Here is a 21,151-nt window from a genome sequence, read left to right on the forward strand (position 1 = left end):
AGAGATAGGCATATAATCCCATTATTCTGCTTTGTGCCTTTCAGCAGTCATCTTCTGGAAGTTCTTATGTCACTGTTCCAGGGCCGGAAAGGAGTATCAGAACCAGGGTAGAGTCCAACTTCTTAATTTTACGAATAAAAACACCCAAAAACTTAGATAGCAAGTAGCATCTCTGCGGTGCCTATGATATTGGGCTTTATGAGAAATACATATGTGGTCATTCAGATGACCAAAATATATTTCTCATATATATTAGGTCTTCCTCCACAGTTTCTGGGCACTCTGGAGCTCATAGCTCCCCAAACCCTTAGAATTTCCTTAGTGATAAGGGGGTAAAGGTGTCTTTTATTATGTTGATGAACATGACTTTTTTTGGGTGAACATGACTTTTGGATATCCCCCCCCAAGGGTGGGGGCTGGTTGCCAGGAGGACCAACCACATAATTACAGGGTTGGAACTTCAGTCCCACTCCCAACCTCCTGGGAGGAGAGAGGGGCTGAGGTGGAATCTACCAATGACCAATGACTTAGTCAATCATGACTGTGCAATGAAACCTGAATAAAAACCTAAGAGGGCAAGGTTTAGAGAGCTTCTGTGTTAGTTTACATGTGGAGATTTGGGGAGAATGATGTGACTGGAGCAGGCATAGAACTTCCATGCCCTTTCTCCATTCTTCGCTCTATGTATCTCTTCATCTGGCTTTATCATATCCTTTAATACACTGGCAAATGTGTTTGCCTGAATTCTGTGAGCCACTCTAGAAAATTAATCACACTAAGAGGAGGTCGTTGGAACCACCTGTAGCCTGTAGCTCAGAAGCACAGATAGCAGCCTGGAGCTTGTGACTGGCATCTGAAGTCAGGAGTGGGAGGCAGTCCTGTCTGGTTGAATTCTTAACCTGTGAAATCTGATACTGTTTCTGGATAGATCACGTCAGAACTGAGTTGAATTCTTAGATACTCTACTGGTGCCTAAGAATTGGTTAGTGTTGGTGGGGGGACCCCCCCCCACACACACACACACACCCAACACTGGAATTAGGGAACACCAACCTTAAAGAATGCCTTTCTAATAAAATCAATCGGCATAGATGATAACCAGAGTCCCCAGTTCCCAATGCAGTATTCAGTTTATCACTTCATCTGGCATCTAGTGGTGCTAATCCAGAGCTCCTTTTGGTTTCTGTTAGGGATTAAGGGGGATAAGGGACGGCAGAGAGGGAAAGAAGAACAGGAAGGAGGAAGAGGAAGGAGGAAGAGGAGGAGAAGGAGAAGAAAGAAGATCAACAGACAGGATGAAAGATAGGCCAATAAATAGATAAGTAGATACATAAAGATAAAGAACTATGTAGTGCTTAAAAGTATTTGAACTATTGGAATAATTCTTAACAGGCCCAATATATCAAGCATAAGAGAATAAAGTTCAATGGTTCCAAGTAATTAGAGGTGGCCCCCTTAATAGACACAGTTGGATTGGTCAACCTGCTATTTGGCAAGTATGTTTAAGTTTCTGTTACTCAGATCCATACCTACAGTAGTTGTAGTCACTACATTAGTTTATAAGCCTCAAGATGACTGCAAAACTAGAAAAAATACTATTGTGATTATGACTGTTACCTTAGTATTAAGAACATATTGTGTTCCTGGTACCATATAAATTGATTTGTGTTCATGCCCTCTGGTGTTCTTCCTTCCCTGTGATATGTGGTGTGGATGCTCAGCTACCAGACCCTGGGAGGTGGGTTGGAGCACAGGAAGGATTCCATCCCTTGGGATGTATGGATGAGGTCTTCTCTGACACATAGGCTCAATGGAGGTCATGACTTCATTTCACAGGAAACAGATCTTCAAATCCAAAAGAAGCCCACACTAGGATTTAAAGCAGATCTGTATTGCCCAATCCCCTCTCCCATCCCCCACATCTATGCACTCCATGCACATTATGGGGAGAGTCTGCTACTTTATAGTGCCCTGAAACTACGAGGTCTTAGCTAATTGAGACAAGGACAAGTATAAAGGAAGCGAATTCATTTAATGAAATTCCTGCATCAAGAGCACACTGACTGGTGATTTCTGATTGCACTGTTCCCCACTGCAATACCAACCAAGAGAATAGACCTTGGAATGACTGGTATTCAGGATAGATAGCAGGTAAACTGCAACTATTAACAATAACTAACTCTTTAGTGAACATGTGCTATATGGCTGCCATGCTTCTGAAGACTTGTAACAGTACATTTGATCCTCAGAAAAACTTTGTGAGGTAGCTACTTTCTTAACCCCATTTCATGGATACAGAAATTGTGACACAGATAATTTAAGTAGCATAGTTAAGTGTACACAACTACTGAGTGATGAATCTTCTCCCATTGGTTTTTTTTTTTTTCTGACTACAGAAAGCATGAGTTCTGAAATTTTAGGAACTCATTTGTACGTCTTAGCTTGTGTCTAACTTAATGACAACAGCAAAGGTAAATTTTTTTTAAAAACTTATTACATCAAATCAGGCCAAAACTGCTAAACAGAAAAAAAAAAAAAAAACATCTGAAATAATTTTGAGTTGAGGAATACCAATTCCTCACAAGCCTTCTTCATCACATTTTAATGAGGAAACATAAGAGGTTTAACTGTTTTATGCAAAAGAACACCAGTTTTATAACACAAAAAAACTAATGTGCCAAAGCACTTTATACTGTTAACTATTCTCTCTAGTTGGAAGTAAAGATCAATTAAGTAAAGATTCACATTGAAAAAAGGCGAAAATAAAATTCTGAAGTCTGTTTCACATGAAAATTTACTGTGGCAGAAATATTTGTCTTGGAATACAATGTTTGGAAATCAACCCATGCTCCAGAGATATGGTAACAAAGAACCCTAATTTTAGAAAGAACATCTGACAACAGACAGAATAAAGCAATGGCATTGTTATTTACTCTTTATTGTTTTCTTCCAGTTACAATATTACCCAAGCGACCTTAAACAAAGTCTGACACAATGTAGGATAAATAAGTGTGTTGTGTCTTTAAAAGATGGGAAATAGAGTCCTTTCTGCTTTCTCTACACCTTTTCTCTCAAATAATAAGCATATCTGAAGAACCATTCTCTGATCTAATGCCATGCGGGCAAGAACTCGTTTTCTTTTATTTCCATTGTACACTTAAGAGCCTTCTTTTTTCTTAAACCATTGTTCTTGTTTTTATTTAAATGATTTCTTAAAAACCATCTCTTCTTTCATATTTTCCGACATCTTGGAGTTTTTGGTTGATTGTATATTTTCATGGTTCTCCTTTAAATGTCACCCTCCCCGCCCCCTCACCTTGAGGCATATCCTGCCATCACTTTGGAATTATTAAATGCCTTTCCTTTTCATGTTTCTCCTTCATTGTCTCCCTGTGATTCCTGTTCATTTCATAATGTCTTACCTCATGATTTTCAAATAAGTTCTTCCTGCATTGCTCCTGACACATGGTAAATAGTATGCTTTTAAGAAAGGGCTGATGTTTACTTATTCTAATAGAAAAAGAAAATTAGCAGACTGACAAATGTATTAGCTGTGACATTAACTACATGCTTCTTAGCCTAAAAGATGAAATACTTAGAGCTTTCAACAAATTTTAATTCTAAGAAAATCATTACTTTAGTCAAACTGATTGATGAAGTAAAGTCATTCTCTTGTCGGCTTAAAAAAAAAATACCTGAAATAATTTTACTCTGGATTTCACAATAAAGGACTGCGTAATTTCTAATGAATTTATCTTTACTCACTGCGAGTAATTACTTCAGAATATGGTAATGTGAGGCATTGCCATAATTTTTAAAGATCACACCAAATGAGAAGCTCCTTCTGCTTTGAAACCATTGAAATTAGGATCAAGGAAGAAACTCATTCCCTACTCATATTCCTGTGTGTGTTTTCTAAAGGGCAGCATGATTGATCTGTGCCTCAGTTTGACTTCCAGTAAGGCACACAGAGTTGTGGTTGCAGGATGTGAAGGATACAGCAGCACATACTATGAGTAACCATCTCCACGGAGTTGGGGAGACTTTTGCAGTATTTTTATAGTGAGTGGTAATTAGAAAGTCATCTTGTTGTCATAACGACTGAAATTCTGCCTACCTGAAAACACCGATTCATTCCTTCATTTATTTTTCCTTTCCACCTGCCGTGTTAGAAATTTAGCTTACTAGGCTAGAGTATTTTGTGGCATTTCTCACAATTTCATCATCACCTCGTGATAAAGTGGTTCCATTTTTTTAATGCTCCACAGTGAATAACTGTGCGGTCTTTACACATTTCAGGAAGACTACAATCACTGCACTTTGCAAATCACAGATGTGGACATATAAGTGATTTGGCTTCATCCCCTTTCAGGTTAAATAGAAAATGTTTGATGGAGTGTTGTGCTTATGGCATTATAGATCTGACATAAATTCTACAAAGGGCCAAGATAGGGTTGTTGTTTTTTTTTTTCTTCACTAGTTAAAAATGCCTTTTAGCTGTGAAGTGATCAGCTGCACTTTAAATGAACCTGGATTAGGAGACCATTTGTCTTCTGAGGCTGTAATTCTAAAGAGAAAGAAAATCTGACCTCTTAAATAGTGACTTTTATACTAAACAGTAACTGTTTTCCAACATTCGCCCCCTGGAGTTCTTGTATCTTCATAAAGGGGTACATGTATTTTATTGGCCTCTATTTACACATTGCATTTCTACACGTTTTTATTTACAAAGCAAAAACCTAGAACATTCTGATCTTTTCAATCTTCTAGGAATCAATATGTCAGTGGACATGACAAGACCAAAACTCACTTCATTGTACTACGAAATTGAGTTTGATTTTTCCTCTGCAAATTGTGGCATGTGCTTCAATCTGTCTGAGGACAGAGGACAAGGAGTGGGTCGAGGTGGCTGACAGTGGACAGAAAAGGCATTTGATTTATATTTTATGGCTGGTTGGGAAATCATGTGTTCCTGCCATAACCTGATCTTTTTGACAGGCCTCATTTCAGTAAATATGCCATCACACAAAACTGCCAATAAATTACTGCAATACCTTAATACACTTGCATTCCCTGAGCCACTTGTAGGCCACCATTGGGGGTGTTCATCAAGGATACCACATGAGTGTTCCATTCTGCTGGAATTGGTCACAGACAGGGGTCATGGCAGATCAGACACTCTTAAACAGGTGAAACAAGAGGGTCACTTTTCAGGCCGGTCAGGTCAAATAAATCATTTGCACAGCTAAGTAGGAGAGATGGGTTGATTTGAAGTTATTGGGGTCAATACCAGTCCATTTTAGAGAGGAAAACTACACTCGCTCCTGTTAAACTTCATCTCGTATGTAAACTCATCTGTGTTTGTTTCTGTTTGTTTGTTTTTGCAGGTAGCTCCTTGAAATTGTCCTGTCCTCATTCCTAACAGATTTTGTTTTTTAATAGATGAAGTCTGATTTGATTTGGTCTAGGCATCCTTAATTATCCCTTAGTAAAATGTAAGTCAAATTTGCCTTATGTATCACTAATGTTTGTGACTCTGGAGCCTAGTTGGTGTTTTAATAAAGTACTATTTATTCTAGAATGGGGTTCCACTATTTAAATAGGAAAGAGCTTTTTTAATTGCCTCCAAGGGAGGAAAATGGTTGCTAGAGGAAACACTAGGAGTAAGTCACGTGACTGGTGTCTCATTTATAAATGACAAAACCGTATCCTAAAAGGTTAAGCAGTTTGCCCAAGGTCAACAATTGAGCTAGTGGCCGAGTTTAAAGAATTCAGAGAAATAGAACATTGAAGGGAAACAAAGGATTTTACTTAACTTTACTTAACTAAGAATAGTTATTCTTAGGTCAACTTCTTTTTTCCCTATAAGAGGGCCTTTAGGATGATGCTAGTTATTAAATATCCTGAAGAAAGACTGTTTTATAGAAGGTAGTTTGAGTTACTTAGCTTAGCATTTGAGTAAATGTTTTATTCCTTCATGTAGGCTAGAGGGAGGAAAGGACTTCTAGCAAGAGTAGTGTCCACCAGGGACTGAGGACTAGTTCCTCTCTGCTCAAACTCACCTGTCCAACCTGTCAGTGTCCCTTCTCAGGGAGGTAAGGAACCAGGGAGCTGATATCTGTTGTTTTCTGTACCACACATCACAGATAGCCAGGACTTTGGAGTCCAGTGATAAAAATAAAGAACAATAAAAGGAAGTGTAACATAAAGATAAAAGTTAAAACACATGAGAATATGACTCAGAATGGGGGTTAGAGTACGTGAGGGTCCGTCCATGAGAATGAAAAACAAACGGTTGGCATTTCTTTAGAATTGCAAAAATCTATTGGCAGGAGGGGGTGAATGACCGCAGCTGAGTCAAAATTTGACTTCATTCAATCAAACTTTTGCTTGCTTAAAAAAAAGAAAAATATTGCACCAGAAGTGGTTATATCATATATAAAATTGAGGTTAATTATAAACCTAATACAATTAAACTCTGGGGTTAAAGTATTGAATTACCACCTACATAATCATAAGAGAAAATGAAAAAAATCTATTTTCAAAACTTTGTTACCAAGTACACTACATAATTTGAAACACATAATTTAAGAATGTCCTTGGAATTTTGCTGGGAGTGGGTGGCCTCATGAGTGCCAGAGAATGACAAGGGAAAGGATAGCAATAGGTTGTTTTCAAAGCAGGAAACATACCTTTCAGATTTCCTAAGAACATCAGAGATCACATGGTTAACTACTACTGTATAAATTTTGTTATTTATGAAATATCTTGAGGATCAAAGTGATTTGTTAAATAAGCTTATGTGAGGGGCACCTTGATGGCTCAGTCAGTTAAGCATCTGACTTTGGCTCAGGTCATGAACTCATGGTTCCTGACTTCAAAGCCCACATTGGGTGAGCTCAAACCCCGTGTTGGGTGAGCCCTGCTTCTCTCTCTCTCTCTCTCTCTCTCTCTCTCTCTCTCTCATCTCTATCTTGCCCCTCATGGGATTCTCTCTTTCTGTCTCCCTCTCTCTCTGCCCCTCATTCACTTGCACCCTCTCTCTCTCAAAAAATAAAAATTAAATAAGCTTATGTGAAATTAAAAAGTTAATGCTTTAGATTTTACCACCTTTTATACTTTATAGTTTCACATTTCCAAGTGAATTCATGCCTACCGGAGAAGTAACTATAATCATTATTGATGAAGAGATAGACATTCAGAGAGGTTGAATAACTTGTAACTTCTCGAGGCTCATGTGCCATTATCCTTGGGACCTTTACATAAACCACCGTGAGCCCTCAATAAATATTTATTGAGTTGATCAGAATAGAACAATAAAGGTAAGAGCCAGAAAGTGACTTCAGGTCTTCATTTTCAAGTCGAATGATGATTGTAGGTGAAGCAAAGCAACTTGAGAATTGGCATAAGGATTAGGTAAGCTGAAATCATTTCCAAAATCACAGTCATTTGTTCATAAAACATTATGTTCTGAACTCTGAATAACATCTTATTCTAACACTGAATTAAATTGCATAGAGTAGAGAAAACAATAATGAAGGCACCACCCCTGGAAAGTATTCACTAATTTAACATCCGTACTGCAGTGGAGAATAACGTCTGCTTTGTTCATAAAAAGCAGGAGTGCAGATCAGTGGAAATAGAGTCCTGAGTCTTTCCATTATGTCAGTTTGGGTATAATTTTGCTCCCCTGAATCCTATTTATTCTCACCTGTGAAATTTGATAGGCTTTCGTCTTTAAAGAAGAATGAAACATACAAAATTCTAATAAGTCTTAATTACTGCAGACATAAGGATAGATATTCTCTCTGTCTTTTCTTTTTGTTTGCTTTGTGAAAAAGTATGAGTAAGAGAAAGGTTTTCACTCAAATGGATTCTGAACTGCATAGTGTGCATTGTAAGTATTCTAAGTTATTTGACAGAGTTCCTTATAGTTCATCAATTAATACCAGCTTCCAGTTGCTTTGTTCAGGAGCCAGGGGAAATTTTGAAACAAATGAAAAGCGTTCACATAAACCTCTGTGTTGATGGACTCCTGAAAAGGTGCTGTGAAAAATCTAACACGCTGAAAGCAAAAGCTCTGTGATATTAAAATAAAGTGAGAAAACCATTGTTAAAATCATCTAGAGCTCTGCTCCTTCTGAATGTTTATAATGTTTATCTTACTGGCAGGAACTTAACAGAATTCAAGTGGCGTGTTAAACAGCCTGCGTATTTCATAGCTAGGGTGGATGTTCTTATTGCCAGTCTGCTTATCTACTGGAACGTCAAGACTCTCCGTAAAGAATGTCCTTATCTTTTGTGGTAAAGGAATTCTAACAAGCTGCTGCCACTTCTTCCTCTTCTTCCCCTTTCCTCTTCCTCTTTGTACTCTTCCTCCTCCTCCTCCTTCTCTTTCCCCTCTTTCTCCCCCTTCCCCTTGCCCTCATCCTCCTCCTCCTCCTTCTTCTTCTTGTGAAAAACAACGATAAGCAAGCCCTATTGATTTGAAACCAAGAGACATATTATGACATAATTGCACAGAGGCTTATAGGAATTAGGAGTAATGATAATTACAAGGATGCTCTTTTCACATCGACACCAAAGTGCCCTCCTTAAACATCCTTCTTCCACATTCCCCATTCTCTTACCCACTTGTTTGTATCTCTGTACTTCTGTGGTCACCTGAGCCATGATTTTTAGTAGAAACAGCATATTTCAAACTATAGTAATGTGTTGACCTAGTCTACCTTTCAAGGCTGAGATTGCCAGTTTAAACTTGAGTTTCAGTTGGCATTGCATTTAAAATTGTAGTTCTTTGTTTATTCTCTTTTCAGCTCTCTGGAATGGTGCGTCAGTTAGTTCATAGAAATAGGCTGCTTAGTGCAGGACAAAAGGCAGGACAGTGGTGGCATGTGATGAGGAGTGTACCCCAGTCTTCCAGGTCTCTTCTCTGGCTGGAGCCAAATGCAACTGAAAAAGCATTTACAGGAAGAAAATAAGAAAACTCTAGGACCCAGCTTCCTTGCTCATTGGCTGGGTTAGCTTCAAATAAGTAATTTAACCTCTTTATGCTTCCAGTTTTCACAACTATAAATGGCTCAAGTAAGATCTATTCTGGAAGGGGTTTGTTCATGTAAACATGAATTACACTAGTTAAAAATGTTAGCACTGAATCCAGCAGCTTCTGATTTGATATAAGCTGGAGACCACATTGCCTTATAAATTGGGCCTGTGGAGTTGCCAACAACTTAAATTCAGAAGCTGTAGAATCATGTGGAAGCGGGGTTAAAAGTAAATTTTAATGCTTTCGTGGCTGGTGAAACAAGATCTAACTCCTGAACGTTATATTTCACCACAAGTATTTCACAGAGAAAGGGCAGCCAGTGAACTGAGAGCCCTTGCATGAAGACAGAATGGTGAACAAACAAGAGTGGCATAGGGACACCCGGGTGGCTCAGTTGGTTAAGCGTCTGACTTCAGCCTAGGTCATGATCTTGCGGTTCGTGAGTTTGAGCCCCGCATTAGGCTCTGTGCTGACAGCTCAGAACCTGGAGTCTGCTTCACATTCTGTGTGTGTGTCTCTCTCTACCCCTCTGCCACTCACGCTCTCTCTCTCTCTCAAAAATAAATAAACATTAAAAAAATAAAAAAAAAGAGCAGAGTGGCATCTCAGAGCTGCCTGAATAGCATTTCCTGAGTCTAGAGAGAAGCACGGCCTTTCCAGTTGCATAGGTCTTGTTCTCAAATTATAAATATGTCTGTCATCCAGGAAGCTCCCACCAGCCCCTTTAAATGACGAAACTGCATCAAATAGCATTCCCCCTCCAATTTCTTAATCTGTGTCTCCACCAACTGTTATGAAGGCCCATTCCTCAAACCCAGTAAGGATTTATGTCCAAAAGGTAGATTTGATGGTCATGTGCCTGACTTTCTCTCTTAGAAACACTACGTTTCCTGAATTCCTTCCCAGTTTAATGTGACTAAAGCCTATGGAATTTCTAGATCCCAGCTATTAATATCTGACTTAGCTATTCCCTGTGCTAACCCTCTGTAAAGAGAAAACAGGACAAGGAAGGGTAAGAAATGAGGATGAGCTGGGTGCCTGGATGGGTCAGTCAGTTAAGTGTCTGAGTTTTTGTTTTGGCTCAGGTCATGATCTCATAATTTGTGGGTTCAAAAGCCTCATTAGCACAGAGCCAGCTTGGGATTCTCTCCCTCTCTCTCTCTGTCCCTCCCCTGTTCGCACTCACTCTCTCTCCAAATAAATAAATAAATAAAAGAAATGAGGAGCAGGAGTTGAGCTATTGAAAGTGGGAAAAAGAAGTTATTTCTCACTGAACATATGTAAAACATTACTGACACCTTTGTCTTCTCACTTACAAATAATATATTTCGTCTTATTAGGAACACTGTAGTGGGATTCCATTTTAAATGTGATTTGACATGTCAGTTTTTAATTCTAAACTCTCCATAAACATGACTATCTAAAAGTACTTCTCAAATTTTATATGCCTGGGAATCGCCAGCAGATCTTATTACAATGCAGGCTCTGACTGAGTGGCTCTGAAGGAGAGCCTGCAATTCTGCGTTTCTAAGAAGGTTTCAGAAGATGCTGATGCTTTCCCTCTGTAGCTCACATTTTGAGTACTGAGGTTCTAGAACATATCATGTGTCCTTCACCTGCAGTTCATGGAAGAACTCCTGGGTTTGGTAGCGCACGTGAAATTAAATTCACCTGTGTGTGTGTGTGTGTGTGTATGCCCTCGCACGTGCACATACATTTTTCCCATTGAGTGGGTTTATAGCTTTTGTTAGTCTCAAACTGTTCATGATATACAGTAAGTTAAGGGCCACTTAACCCGCCACTGTGTCATCATCTTGCATTTAGGCTCAGCTGTTTGTGGTGTAAACCACAAAGTGTTATTGTTTTGCTTCATTTTGTGTTTTAGACCAATCCAAAAGCCTTTAGTGGAGTAACTTTGTGGAGTCTCAGGCCAGGAGCTGAACGTTTTGGCCCTGCTCAAATGAAATTCTGCAAAATTAAGTCATTCACTTTCTTGTACAAACACCTGGGGCCTTAGTGCATATCTGTCAGTGCCTAACGAGGAATTAGATTAATATTTTACTATCTTAGATCCCGCTTCTGAAACTCTCTCTTCTTTTGTCGTTATTTAAATGAAGACTGGTAGATAAGATTCGTAACTGTCTGTGATGAATTTTCTCCAGAAGCGGAGGTTCTGTGGGAAACCGTAGTGTGTTGTCTTTTAAGGAGGTCGTCGTAATCTGTCCGTGGCATCCCACATTTCTGCTGTGCCACAGAAAGCACTTCAGCAGAGACCGAATGATTACACACACATTTCCTCAAACGGTGACTCGTCGTTCAATAAAGATTTCAGATTCAGCCAGTGTCACACCAGGATGACTAGCATATGAAATCTATAAAAAATGTTTTACAAAATTTTTTGGTGGTAGTAGGGTAAGCGAACCTATAAACAGTGGTAATATAAATCACAGAGAATGAGAGGTAATAAAAGAAATGTTTTTTTGAGTAGCGAGGATGTATTATATGATATCCTGAAAAATATCATCACAAATCATTTCTTGGGTACTAAATAATTCTAAGGAGTAAATATATGTTTGAGAAGGCTTTATGATAGTACAGAGCAGGTGGGAAAGAGGGGAGTTTTTAAAGAAAAAGAACCTGTTTCTCCAATAAATGAGCAATTAGTCTCATCCCTCTGTGTCCCCTCTTTCTCATTTTCCTCTCCTCCTGGCCTCTTTCTTTTTCTTACTTTTGTATTAGAAGGTTCTAGTGGTGTGTCCACCCCACCCCCATCACAGCTTCTTAATTTAAATGGTAACAGGTCCTATGCAAGCACCTACCAGTTGGTGAGTATTTGAGAAATTGCAGATCAGAGAGAGGAATAACGATAGAATATTGAGAAGTACCATGAGAAAAGTGCTTAAAAATTTTTAGTGTTTTAGAATTTTCCGCACATATTTACCTTTCTCCTTGTGCTCCCGGGTTAGACAGATGGTGCAGGACCCAGTTCCTGAAAGCTAACCCCCTGCCAGGTGAGGGCTACATCTGCTACGCAGGCTCTGTCCCACTCTGCTGCTCCAGTTCCGCTGCTCTCACTGTCTTCCAGATGCCATACAGTCAGTCCCTTCCTAATTAAATTAATGCATTTAATCTCGGATTTGATCTCTTTATTTATTCTATATGTAGTATGATTCTAACAAAATATTTCACACTTACATGCAAACCAACATTTAAGATCACAATAGACACCACTTTTCAGTATTCTTTACTAGCACCATAAAGCCTAATAAGTGCTGGGACCCAGTCAGTAGATACTCAAGAAGAAAATGAACTGATTCTAACCATGGTGATATGTTTGCGTGGTGATATGTCTGACAGTGACCATTAGCAAGGACTTAGTCATGAATTTGCTATGTCATATAATCTTCACAGAAACACAAAGAGGAACATGGTGACTTATGAGGAACCTTGGGATCAAAGAAGATAAAATAGTTAATTGCATGTTACATTGTATTGAAATGGCAGGACCACGATTTGAACCTAGGACTTTCTGAAACCAAAGCCTATTTTCCTGAACAACTATATTATAATCATATACATAAAGGGCCAATGATTATATGATTAGTAATGTCACAGATATACACACTCAACAATTTTAGCATCTTCTTTAACATGTAAAGAGAAAGGTTATTTTCTCCAGATATGCTAATACTATTCGATGACACAATACTCCAGATATGTTCACAGGAGGAAAAGAAAAAAAAAGGACTTTTTAAATTTCTGTTTTCTCTGTGTATTACTTATATTTCCATTGGCATTTGTCACATTTTTTTTCATTTTCCTTTCCAATTATGTATTGATTACATATTTTTCATACTTGAATTGGCCCAACACATCCAACCAGAGAAAGTTTATTTCTCATTGGAGACTAAAATAAATATCTATATAGATGTCAAAACCCAGAGATACTGCTATGGGCTTATTTCTTAGCCTATTACAAGATATCCCATAGCCCATTTTTTGGAACTAGCTTCTAATCATTTTCTAGATATGAGATATTCGGAAACTTCATGCTGCAGAACATGTCACATATTGAAAACTTTATGAAACATTGCTTAGGAACATATTTTCCTTATAAATAATTTCCCATATATGGGCTTGAAGAGATCTTCTTTTTGGCCCAGCATGACAAAGATTCATCAGAATTTTTCATTGACATTTTGTTCCACTATAAATAAAGAATAAAATCTCAATTAACTAGTAGCTTTGGGGAATAGACTGTTCTCAGGAAATTGCATTTCTGGATGGCTCAGGGTAAAATACAAATTATTTTATAATAAAAAAATGTTTATCAGTTAGAAATTCTATGATAGCTATAAACTCAGGACTGTGGAGATGCCATTCTGCACAGGCCTTGTCCGTAAATCCCACACCATCTCTGTAAAGTAGCCATGTCTTTTCTATGGAATGAACCCAGAGTATAGAAGAGTTGAATGACATCTCCAAGGTCACAGTTACTAACGTGCAGGGACAGGATGTACGGCTGCATGGCGGTAATATTCTTTCCCTGATTGCTGGAGGATCACAAAACTATACCAGGAAGGAGGACCAAAGTGAGTAAAAAAATCCCAGGGATGAGAAAGTACAACATGTTTTCAGAATCTACAGGTAAATCTCTTTTGCTAAAGAAGATGATTCCTAGAGTAACCACAAGATAATAAGCTAGAAAAGGGCAGAGTAGTGACTTAGGAGGATCAAATGCAAAACTGAGATTAAGATGGAAAGTGTGTAATGTGGATTGATGGAAGTGAAAATAGATGAAAGAGACAGCAGCTGGACGTATCTTCCAAAAGAAGAAACAGGCAATTGAGTGAATAATTGGCTATGAAGAATGAGGGAGAAAGTGAAGTCCAAGGTGGCTCAGTTGTCTGAATCCTATGTTTTGAGGACCACAGTTATAAACAAATGGAAAGAGGGAAGTGAGTGAGAAGGTACTCTCTGAGAGAAAAGGGAGAGTCAGAGAGAGTAGAGTTTGCTGAGCATGAAGGGGCAGGAGACATCTAAATGCAGATATACTGTGGATGTGGGGAAGTGGTAGGAATTCAAGATGGAGTCACAACTGAAAAGTGGATCCTAGAATCGTTTTCAGAGAGGTGAAAGTTTTAGTGCCTCATAGATAGATGACAACTCCCAGAAAAAGAATTTGAAGGAAAAGAAGAAATTTGAAAAATGAAATTTAAAGTAAATCTGCATTTTATGAGGGAATAAAGAAAGAGGTACCAGAGGTAGGATAACAATGGTGGTATAATTTTTAGAAGCCAGGAAGGGAAAGAATTTCAAGGACAAGACAGTTTTAAATACAATGGTTCCTTGATGCAAAGTTCCCATAGTTCTTTTTCCCTTCTAATATTTTATTATAAAAATATTAAATGCTCAGAAAAATTTTACAGTGAACTTCCCTACACCCACTACCTAGATTCTATCATTAACATGTTTTTTTCTATTTTTGCCTCTTATATATCTATTCATCTATCCATCCACCTTAATTTTTGATGCATTTCAAAGGACATTGCAGACATCCATTCACTTTACCCCTAAATACTTCAGCAAGTGTATAAGATGCTATTGTGTTTGGAGTATTCCACTGATTTGATTGTATAATCATAAGGGAAAAAATAAAAACTATAGTATTTGTACAGAATCAATTGTAAGAAGTATCCTGGTTTCAGGAATATTTCTATGAATCTTAGAACTGAGAAAACATAATACCAACAAATCCTGTAGAAAGGTTTACAAGGCAAGATACCTATTAGGCTGAAAAATTATGATAGTATTTATGACCTTTATATCTGACATTTCTATAGATTGGTGAGGTCAAAAGCCAGATGTCTGAGAGAGCCATGGTGAATAAATAAATAGGTAATGTGCAAGATAGACCACCCCTAAAAATATGGCAGCAAAATACAGAAAAGAAGTTGATTTCTTGATGGAGAAAATGGAAATGCTCACTTAAGCCGGTTTCCTTAATGGCACACATGTTCTTTTGGGTGGAAGCAGTGATGGCGTTTAACTCTGACAGTTGAAAATATTTTTAAATTATATGATCATTGACTTATATGATTGCCTCATTAACTAATTAAGTTTCTCTAAGGTTTTAAAATGTTCTTGTGACATGAATACTATTCATGTTGTGCTTTGGTCAGTCTGAGAGGTATACTTGTAAAAGTTGGAAGAGATTGGGTTAATATGATAGTTCACTAACCCCAAAACGTAATCTGGAAGTTATATTTATGGTCACAGTGTCTAGATATCCATTTGTGTGTGTGTGTGTGTGTGTGTGTGTGTGTGTGTGTATGGGTGTGTGTGTGTGAGAGAGAGACAGAGAGACAGAGAGGCAGAGAGGCAGAGAGACAGAGACAGAGACAAAGAGAGATTTGGTGACTTCTATTAATGAACAAAACCAGATTTTAAAAATCGAGTATTACAGGATATTAAGAAATCTTGTTCTGAATAATCAAGGTTATACTATAAAAACAGAATCCTCTATGGCAAATTGTCTTTATAAAAGGAGATATTTCCAATATTTACAAAATAAATTGATTTTTGGAGAGTAAAAATCATTCTATTTATACATCATGTGAAATATACCAGAAATTTAATCTATTGCATACTAATGCAGATGAATTTAGAATGATGGCATTCCCCACAGAGTACATAATTATAAAAGTTGTATGAGACTGATGTCTGGATTTCTGCATTGTTTCTGCATTTTTCTGAGGTTTTCATGAAACCATATGGAAATTTTATGCAGGATCACTTATTTCTTTATGAATTCAAAATGGGGCTTCTCTGAAGTTTGATCACTAGAATAGCAAAAATGAGGTAATACAGAAAGGTTTTTGAACCTATTTTTCATAAAAAATATAATTGACAATTTTTCTCCTATGAGCATAAACTATCTGAATTGATGAATTGACATAAACAAAGAGCTCAAACCTGTTGTTTCTTCTTGAAAATAGAGTTAGAAAAAGTTAGAAAAAAATAAACAATCAATTTGGGAGGAAGCTACAAATATCCCTTTAATAGCAAACTATCTAAAAATGATCTGAAATATCCAGGAAATTAACTGAGAGGCCTCTTGACTTGGGCATTATATGCAAAATAACATAGGAAGTCAGAGTAGACCTATATAACTTGAGTTGTGGGAGCCTGCCAATAAACAATTCAGGTGTTTAGTTTTGATTTTGTAGTTTCTCTCTTGTTAATAAGTGATCAGGAAACCTAAGAAAAGCATCAAAAGAAAGGGGGAGATCTAGAAGTGTTCTGGTGAATTCATTTCTCATGATCATTGATGATTTTCCTGAAACCTTTCTATTCTAGAATGTACCTAAATCAAGAAGAAGCAGAAACAAACTGAATTATGAGTGCAGAATCTCTACAGCCTCCTCTGCTTATTGTTAGCTTGTTTCCAGGAATAAATTCCACAAAGTATGATGTCAGCTCTACTCTGTATTGATTAGGCACTGCTGTAGGTCCTAAGGACAACAAGACACATTAGATAGTGTTTTTGTCCTTGAGGGCTTCTTATTCATCCTTAGTAACTATTTTCCAACATAAACTTTATAGAACAACTATTTCTAGATCCCTTTAAATCCTTCTGTAAAGCTCTCCCTTACCCATTATAAATGTAAAATAAACACCTCCCTTGTATACAGGGTTTTTAATCGATTCAGAGCCATCTGGGACAATATTTAACTCATGTCTTCAACACAGTTGATCACTTTCTTCCCTCCAGTATTTTGGAAACTTTGCTATTTTCTTCAGTTACTGTTGGCCCAGTGAATCCAGGACTTAGATTCCAATGTGCAACAGAACACAAATAGGTAGAACTAAGAAAGCATGTCTTCTTAATTGGGTCTATTAGATCTTGGTATTACCTCAGAGAAGGAATCAACATACCTGTTGGATTATTATTTAGTACTTCAAGCATAAGTTAGACACCTGTCACCTAGAGAAAAAAGAAGACAGAAAAATATCAACATCAGATTTGAGGAATTTCCTAGGAAGCAAGAGCATCTCTTCTACCCTGGTGCAATGGTGAAAGAAAACTCATTAGTAAAATAAAAGCATCCAAAATGTTGCCCTTTCTAATATTTAACTGTAAAAAATATAAATAAACCCAAGAAGGGAAAGATGATAAGCTACTAACAGTTTGTCAGTAGTTAAATTATTGGATCATTTTCTCTTATGGGGAAGGATGTAGTGCTGTATGATGGCTCTTGGTGTTTCATTTTGGGTATCCAGGAAGAAGGGTATAGGGGCAGTGTGTAGGGGAGTGGCATCCCAAAAGGAAAAAGGGGTACAAAAGAGGAAAGATATTTGAAGACATTTTTCACCCTTGCATTATTCAAACAAAGGCAAACTCAAACTATCTACTTAATAATAAACCATATTTATGAGTCTTCTCCAAGGCATCAGGAGATTTCAGTTATATGATGTTATGATGTTTATGTTCACACTGTTTCACTGCTTAGCTGGAAATGAGTCTAACTGGGATCAAGATAGTGAAGAAAGCAGGAATATGCTGATTTATTCCTTCTTCTACTCTCTCCATCACCACCACCACCACCACCATTTCACACTGTAACTTGTCTTCTCTCTCTTCTTCTCCTGCCCACACTCTCCTTCTCTTTCCAGCATAACAATCTCTTGTCCACTTCACTCTGCTTTTCTTCAGAGCCTACTTTGTAGAATTTTATTTTTTCTTTTTCTCTAAGAAAAAGCATATACTTTAAGAATATAGTAGTCAACCCCCACTTACCAGTTGAATAGCTTTGAGCAAGTCCCTTATCTTCTTTGAACTTTGACTTTCCCACCTCCAAGACATGAGTAATGAAGATATTATTTAAAAGGCCTATTTTTAAAGAGTATATAAGACGATGTAGGTGAAGATGTGTTACTGGAGTTTATGTACCTCTGGGACAGGGAGAGGGCCCCTGAGTTTTACCCTTTCTTTCTCTGGGTTCCAGTTCATGGATATAATAGACAAAAAAGATGCTGATAACCAAATGGAAATCAGGGATCCTAGCAAATCATGTAATAACTCTGGAATAACTGGGTAGTAGTGGCTGGGAGTAGTGGCCCTCCCTGGCTGCAGTACTATTGGACCCATGAGCTGTGAGCTACAACAGACAGTAGAGACCTACTTGCCCTGCTGAAGTTAGGGCCTTTCCTTCTTTGCTTAAGGAATGCAGCCTTCAGAAAGTTCAAGGCCAAAGAATTAGGAGTCAGAGCACAGGCAGGTTTAAGAACTTGAGAAGTGATAGCATATTAGTCCCACCTTCTCACCTTCCACAGAGAGGTAGCTCAATGAAAGCCACCTTACTTGTTATTCACAGTAGCCCCTCCTTTTCAACTTACGTGAGGGGGGGAGGGTTACAAAGGGGTAGAGAGGTGGGCAGAAGCACCTCATTAACACACCCTCGGTGTTTCCCTTATTTTTCAAGAGAGAGGAGAAGGTTAGAAGAGCACAAAGCTTCTGTCCCCAGAAGTGACTTTTAGGTATGTTTCTCACCTTTAAAATAGAATACACAAGGTAGACTAAATGCTTTAAGATTGATGCCAAAGCTTACATGCTTGAAATTCGATCACTCAGGAGGAATGCCTGAGGCTATTGTATCAAGATTAATACAGCCACTCACTTTTTGTTCAATATATTGTCAACATGAAAAGCTAGAGAATATTACACATTTCCTGTGTACATGTTTCTTATTTCTTCCAAAGCCTCAAAAGCTCTTTGCATGTGAGACGTGTGTATGACTGTATGATACGTCCATTTTCCCCCAAAGAACAAAGTAGTTATTTAATAGTAAATATATGTGAGAATGAAATTATGGTTCACATAGAAACTAGACCAAGACAGGCCATTTCATTTGTCAGGCATCACAGAATGAGTCAGAAACCAAGTGGAGATGTGAACCCAAGCCTCTTCAAAACTACCCATTTTATCTGTATTCTTAAGGGTGAGGAAGTGGAAAATGAGACAGAAAATAGGAAAAAGTAGGCAAAGATGTTAAAATTAATATTGAAATCAAAATCATGCTCCCCACTGGCCTCTGATTTGACTCATGGGACTCTGCCCACTCCATTCCTGCTGCAGCCTAATTTCACATTTCTCACCAAGAATCATTTGAGTTGGGAGAACCCTCTGCAGAAAGATGCTAGCAGGAGTTTGCACCTGGCAGTCATACATTATGTACCTAATGAGCAAATGAAATGTTTAATAACTGTACTGTGACAATAAAGCTTAAAACAGTAAATTCCTGCTGAGGCTGCTTATCTACACCTGATGCACACGGCTGGCCCATCTGAGATCTTCAGCTTCATTTGTATTTTATCCCCTTAGTGGGTCCTGCTGAGGAAAGTAACATTAAAACCAAAGCAGTGCTCACTTAATTAGTTGTATATCGTTGTAGGACCATTTATTTAGCACATCAGCATCATGTGTTCTACCTAAGGGTCGCCTGAAACACTTCTTCAACATGCACCCTGGGTAGGGGGAAATCTATAGTGGTTTCAGATTGAGCATTTGTAAATTTAAATTTTTCAATTAATCATGGGTAATGTAAACTCACAGTAATTTAACATTGCCTATTTTCAGTTGAATTGTCCATTGTTAACTTGAAATAAAACAGCGAAACAACCAGAATTGTTATGGTTTCTCATTAATAATTTTAAGAGAAAATAATAGAACATTTTCTTGTGGAAGGCACCAGTTCAACTCCTACATTATAGTAATTGAATTTTAAGGATATACTTGCCAGAGATTTCTTTGGATTCATTTTTTACCTTGGATTAACTGATGCTTCCTGAATCTTATGGAGAGCAAAGAAATCCAAATGTAAAGTTAAGTACAGGTAGAACAGCTGTGTTCTCCTTCCTTGTATACTTTTTAGTTAATCGCTTAAAGATTAGATTGTTAGACCTTTATAGATAACAAAGAAATTGAGACCAAAAGAGTAGGCTGTGGAGCCACAGTCACAAAACTATACAATTGGGACTCCTAAGTCCCAAGTTAGGACTCAATTTCAATATTTATTTCTTTGAACACACATTCTCTTTTCGGAATTTATTGTATAGATCATACATATTTTACTCTCATGAGAAGAAAAAAAGTAAGTCATACAAGAAATCAGAAGCCTTTTGTCATGAAGACCAGGTTGGTCTTCAGGATTGGGAACCTCTCATCTCTCAGAGGCCAGTCTGTAGGGAGACAATTCTTCAGAGCACCAGTGCCAGCCCTCTTATCACTTCTGCCCCCCCCCCCCTCAGCTTTGTTCACATCCTCTCTGAAAGTGACATGGGTTTCCTTGTTCACATCTGAAAGTCATCCTTCATATTTGGGAGTGATCACAGAGAATCTTGACTACCAGGTTAAGGTTAGATTAGTAGCTGAGAGCCATAGAAATAATTCTTTTAATTTTTGTCTTTCTTTTGGTTACTCCCTAGATCTACAAAAAGTAGGAAAAGCTATCAAAAATTCTGTCATTTCTCGGGGCGCATGGGTGGCTCAATCGGTTAAGCAGCCGACTTCGGCTCAGGTCATGATCTCGCGGTCCGTGGGTTCGAGCCCCACGTCGGGCTCTGTGCTGACAGCTCAGAGCCTGGAGCCTGTTTCAGATTCTGTGTCTCCCTCTCTCTGACCCTCCCCTGTTCATGCTCTGTCTCTCCCTGTCTCAAAAATAAGTAAAACATTTAAAAAATTAAAAAAAAATTCTGTCATTCTCAACATTGAAGAACAGAAGTTCAATACCCTAATGTCAATGGTTTCTCTAATTGCTTCTGTTTCCATGAGTTCTTTGCGAGAGTAGGATTGTGGTTCTCTTTTAGTGTGTCCAAATACCCCCGGGTACAGCAAAGGCAGCCTAGGGTGAAGAATGAGTACATAGAGAATAGGGGGGACCAGGGCTGCAAGAACAAAGCTGGCTTTTAAACTGGTTTCTGAGGGCAGTGTAGAAAAGGCCAAACCACAATGGACGAAGTGTGGAGACACCCCTCCCCCCCCCCCCGTTACTGAAATCTAGGAAGCTTCAGTATGAAGGAATGGTCCCTCAACAACTGGAATTC

General features: G+C 38.1%; 1 protein-coding gene across 2 annotated transcripts in view; it reads left to right on the plus strand.

Moving 5' to 3' along the window:
* DCC (DCC netrin 1 receptor) overlaps nt 1–21,151 on the plus strand; it is a 1,130,837-nt gene that overhangs the window by 1,097,233 nt on the left and 12,453 nt on the right. The gene's annotated exons all lie outside the window — the stretch shown is intronic.

This window comes from Acinonyx jubatus, chromosome D3 (genome assembly GCF_027475565.1).
Source record: "Acinonyx jubatus isolate Ajub_Pintada_27869175 chromosome D3, VMU_Ajub_asm_v1.0, whole genome shotgun sequence".
Lineage (NCBI taxonomy): Eukaryota > Metazoa > Chordata > Mammalia > Carnivora > Felidae > Acinonyx > Acinonyx jubatus.